Source organism: Oncorhynchus nerka, linkage group LG3 (genome assembly GCF_034236695.1).
Source record: "Oncorhynchus nerka isolate Pitt River linkage group LG3, Oner_Uvic_2.0, whole genome shotgun sequence".
In the NCBI taxonomy this organism is placed as follows: Eukaryota; Metazoa; Chordata; class Actinopteri; order Salmoniformes; family Salmonidae; genus Oncorhynchus; species Oncorhynchus nerka.
In genome coordinates, this window is record NC_088398.1 from 63,007,193 (window position 1) to 63,013,318 (window position 6,126).

Below are 6,126 nucleotides of genomic sequence, written 5' to 3' on the forward strand. Positions count from 1 at the left end.
TGTATACTGTAGCTAGTAAAGTAATACTATCTCCCTGGCATATTACATCCTTTATGCAGCAGCATACAATACATGTTTGGACTCACCTTGTTGTGCTGTGCTCACATGAAAGGAAGATGGTGCGGCGGTCCTTCGTGGGCAAATTTTGTCATCAAAGTCTGGCATTCTCTGGATTTATGGGGCTTTCAAAACAACTGGGATCTCTGGGGGAAAAAACAAGGTTGAATCATGATGATGCCATTGATCTTCAGTTCGTAGCTCTAGAAAGAGGCTGGATTTACTATTCCGAGTTAGATGACCGTTCAAAACATATTTTCCCAGTCAGAGCTCGTTTATTGCGGCACAAATCATGCTTCATTGACAACATGGCCAATGTTGAATGTTTATCATTTTAAACTTGGAAAAGAGCCCCTTAATCCTAGATTTGGGACCAAACAGCCACTGTCACTGATTCCTTCCAAACCACCAATTGTTGAATTTGCTATTTCCAACTTGTTGTGTAATGTTTATGTCCTATAGTTGATGAGCACCGATATGTTTTATCTATAATTTCTCTTCATTATTTATCTTCATATGACAAGGATTAAAAAGGATTTTCCAATAGATTGTCGACTTGATTCATGATGACTGCTAGCTAAGATTTTGAAAGTATGATGTTGATATGATCAGTCCAATCAAAGCTACTGTACATATAACGTGGCCATTTTATCTGTGGCCAATGACCTTGAGCCTTCTTGGATGAGCACTTCTAACGTATATCTATGGCAGCACCAAAGGAGCTAGAATTTTCGAGGTGTCCCCTTAGACTTCGAGGTGACGTTATGTCCCCATGAGTGACAGAACACTGAGCCAATCACAGCGCAATGCTCCTTATTTTTTGCTGGCTTGCCCCACCACCACCACAGAAAGCACTGTGCTAGGCTGAAACCCCTGCATTTGTGCCGCCATAATCAAGAAAAAAAAATAGACCATGTTTGTATGCGGCTTTATTAACTCAATTACATATGTTTTTACATTATTTGCAAACTGATATGTGACACGTATTAATGCCAAAATAACATGTAAAACAGGCAAGCCCCCCAAAATAACATGTAAAACAGGCAAGCCCCCCAAAAATGTGTGCAAAAAAATTGGGGCTCAAAACAGGTGGAGCAGAGCTGAATGACGGGTCACCACCAGAACCTTCATAGGATCATCTTAAATCTCTGAGCTGTTTCGCAAAACCATCGTTATTAATGTTGCACTTGAAAACACTCAATCTAACGCCTGCCTCAGAGCAGTCGGAGAACAGCAAGAACTAAGTGCTTCCTTATAGGGTTTCTTTCTTCACTGCTGCATCAATTTATACACAAACATCTCTGCTAAAAATAGAATCACATAGTTTATCCGTCTCTGTGTTACTGCTGATAACTTCAGAACTAAGTTCACTACAAATACAAAGTTGCCAATGTCTTTGCAATTGATACGAACAAGCAATGTGCGAAAATATGATTCAAATGAGCAGAGATGACTGCATTAATATATTAACAGTCTGCTATGCATATTTCAATCATGTTGAAATAAATTTTATGTTCTATCAACTGAGTTCTGTCATTTGTCTCAATATATTTCATGATGTGTAGCCTGGCATATGCGCAATAATGTGCCACATCTGTGATTTTGTGAATTGTTATTGGGTAAGCATTAGAATAAGCACCTCAATATTTAGTGGTAATACCAGCCGCCCACTGGGCACAGACATCAGTTCAATGTCTGGTTTTGATTTACATTTGGTTGAGTTGTCAACTAACGTGTAATCAACAAAAAAATGTACTCTGTCATTGGACTTAGGTTAAAAGTTTTGGGGTAAAATACGAAATTCTCTTACTTGCAGGGAGATCCTTGAAGATTGATGTCGAAGTGGACTTCTATCCATGTCCAGAGGACATCGGAAAATGCCTTCAAAACCGGCCACTAGGGGCAAAAGTGAGCGCTATTACCATCAAGTAGGCTTGGGTTTTGCTAGGATGTTGTGGATCGGATGGTCGATGGGCGTACACCCATGACTCCGGATCACTGGTTTTACTTTTTTGGTTTTAACCTTATCCCTATCACAATCTTTAACTCTTACCTTAACCATTCGGAATGAGTGCCTGAACTTAACCCTTAACTTAACTTTTACATTTGGATAAATGGAAGATACAAAGCAGCAGGAGCAACAAAAACTTCGAAATGTGACGTTTAGAGAATGTGGATGAATGTATAATTCTGCAGTGACTGTGAGAGCTTGTTGTTGGATGAGTTTTTGCAAATCCAATTAGTTTTCTATGTAGTTTCAAAGTCATCATATTGATTTTTTTGGGTTGAAATGACATCATTCAACCAGTTGTGGCCCAGTGGGTGATCCGTCGTCAGTATTGTGAAATAATTATAATATTAAGGTAAGATTTGAATGGAAAAAGCTGATCTGAGAGCAGAGCTCGATTTCTTTCCTTAGCGACCGTTCTCTGTGTGGTGTTTTGGGAAACGTTACATCTTCGGCTGTTTTTAAAATGTTATTTAACCTTTATGTAACTAGGCAAGTCAGTTAATAACAAATGCTTATTTACAAAGGCAAAATGCCTCCTGCGGGGACAGAGGCTGTGATAAAACACACATAACGACATGAGAGACACCACAACACTGCATAAAGAGAGACCTAAGACGACGACATAGCATGACAGCGCAACACAACATGGTAGCAACACAACATGGTAGCAGCACAAAACATGGTAAAACATTATTGGGCACAAACAACAACACAAAGGGCAAGAAGGTCCACACATCACGCGAAGAAGCCACACGGTCAGTAAGAGTGTCAACGAAAGATGCATCATTAAAACAGTCCTATGCCTAAATTCCATCGCTATCGGAAACCGGGTCCTGGGCCTCGTTTCCCAGTTGTGACGTAACTTAACCTGATGATCGTACCAGATGCATCATTATTTATGAGCCAAGTTTTTATGTGTTTCCCAAACAAGCACATAGAGAGAACGTTTGCTAAGTGTGTCGTTAGACTGTCCACATTGATAGGATCGAACGAAAAGCAGCGCTCTCAGATCAGCTTTCTCCATTTAAATATTACCTTTACATTATAATTGTTACACAATACTGACGACATATCAGCTCCTAGAGAGATATTACCACCTATGGCTGCAAATAGGCTATTGATGCGGATTGTTATGCTTAAATTTGATTTATCCAATAATAATGCACGTAATCACAGAGGGCACATAATAGCGCACGTCACACAAACATATTGAGGAAAAAATGACAGACCGTAGCCTAGTAGCAAATTACAACTCAATTAATTGAACATGAACTGTATTTAAATATGTTTGAAATGGCCTATATAGGCCCATGTATTCTATGTATCTATTGATGCAGTCATCTCTGTTTTCATTTGAAGCATCATTTTATCCTTCACTTGTTTGTAACAATTGCAAATAGACCTACTTTGGCAACTTTGTATTTGTAGTCAACTTCGTTCTGAAGTTATCGGCGGTCACAGTCACAGCCTAAACATCTTCATTCTATGTTTAGCAGATATCTTCTGTGAATAAAGTGATGCAGAAGGGCACAACATAATCTGATGCACTTTGGCTGCTCTACACGTGGTCTGGATCATTCGTAGATGGGCGAATATTTTTAGAAGCCATGTTACAAACGAAGGCTCTGGGAGACACCCCCGCTACTATAAAGATGCATCATAAGAAGGTTTTAACGATTATCTTAACACTACTAAGGCTCTGGGAAACGAGGCCTTGAGCTGTCAGTTGATGTAGAGAGGACCGGGTCGCCTATAGCTTGAACTGTCAGTTCATTTGGAAGTGTTATAACAGCCGATGTGTTGTCATTTTGGATGGTTTAGCCTACTGCACCCGACCTGTTTCCGCCGTTGCATGGTTTATTTCTCCGGGGTCACGGGGTCAAACAACTTATTGCACTAATTTAAGGTGAACGGTGGGTGTTGAAGTCTTTAACCCTTTCATAATCAACAAAATTATATCCGGCTAGATAGTGGAAACTAAGAAGTAACCTATTTTATTTCACAGATTAGCTAAAAGGGCTGTCATGTAAAACCCTCATGATGATCATCTGAAATGGACAACCCTAATTGGGTAGATTAGTGACGATATTTTACATTTTACATTAACATAAATTAGTTTAACGTTATGCTTTTAGAATCGTCAACAGGGCTCGAGTATTTTATTATTATAGGCCCAATTCTTCCCTGAGGCTCTGAGACAGTGCTTGATTTAGGGAGCACCTCGTCGAGCTGAGTACCGACACCTCACATTTTCTACTGCTTGAGGTCCTGTTCCTCTTATAGAATATTAGCTCAAACGTATTGTGGAGCTCCTGCACCTAAATGTAAACAATACCGGATTCACACTATTTGTCCTGGAATATTGGACATTATGCACAAATGTTGCATTGCGCCATTTTAGGGCTATGTGGCCACGGCAGGGGGCACTCTAAAAAATCCAGGCATTTTAAGTATTAACGTTTGCACATTGCATAATATTGTTCATAACCGTATATCAAAGTTTGTTTGATGTATCATTATAATATTGTTATATGGTTAACCATATTCATCACAATGCTCTGTTATATCGGCCATCGGTTCGTTAATAAACTCGATAACAAAACCATTCCTTGCAAATATTAGCTTTTATTCACCCAACCTCAAACTCTTTCCCGTTTTACGTTTTTAATTATGGTTGACAAGTATTTTAATTTAATATGTAGCCCAATAGGACTGTAACCTATGTGATACGTTCATCTTTGTACGAGAAAGGAACACAATAATTGACTGTTTTTGTGGTGTTGTTGTTCACATTTGTGTTTAAATATTTTCAAAATGTATGCATTGTGAATTTAAGTTCCACATTGATAGGCCTTCAGCCATCACATCTTGAATTAAAGTGATCTTCTTTAACTTCTCCTATATATTCTAAAGAATTTAACGATTAATTAACACGTTTAACCCTTGTTGTCCTTTAATTATTATTTACTCTGAATTGATGTATTATTAACGATTAATTCTCAGCTGGTGATTGATCGGCAGTTTATTTATCCAGATCCCAAGGAACGCAAGGAGCATTTAGACTATAGGATCATTTCATCATCAAATTATAGACTAATATGCAACCACAATTTTGTAATTTTGTAGGTCTATGAAATTATAATTTTACCGCAACTCCAACACTATTGTTTATATTTTGATATTAGTTTTAGAAAAATTATTTTATAATTAATTTAATTTGTTATTCAGCGCTTTTAATTAGAGGATCCTCAGATCTGTAGGCAGAAACATACAACAATGCATAGCCTACATTAATTATAATAATCAAATAAATGTTATGCTTGTTTGAAAATGAATGGTTTACCAAGCGACTTTTTATTTTCTGTACATGGGGTTTCTTGGCCCAAGGAAACCTCGTTTGATTAGAGTCAAGGGGTCTCAAACTAAAAACGTTCCTAATTATAAAAGTGATATATAAGTAAGTTTATTCAGGGGATTTTTGTGTACTGTTGTTTTATCTCTGATATTAAACGTTTGCACAAATGCTTTTTTGCTGGCCCACATAACAAGATATTACTGCTTCGTTCAACATTAACCCACCATATATACGACATATTTCATACGTGTTTGTCCCGTATCTTTTTTTCTAGTGGCACACTCAGGTTTTCTGAAGAATCCTGTAATGTAATGATTAGGCTATAGTCTAATAGAAAATATGATTAAGTCTACCATAAAAACATTGTAATAACTCAAGAATAACATTTCTATTATGTTTGTCGAATCTTCTCCATTTGGAAAGATAGGATAAGCCAACCACTTTTCCTTATGTTTTGAGTGTGTTAACGTTATTCATTAGATAGGCTATTTAGATGGTTTTCCTAAACAGTTTTAAACATTTGGCCTCCAACTTGCTCTCCGACTCTACCAACAACATGCGCGCTTTAGGATGAAAAGAATAGAGGCAAATAAAACTTATCAAAGCCTTGTTTTCAGTGTCTTCTAGTACACAGTGCACAGCTATAGATACAACGTTTCAATAACTTGGTAAGGATACATATTATCTTCTATATTCTCCCCTC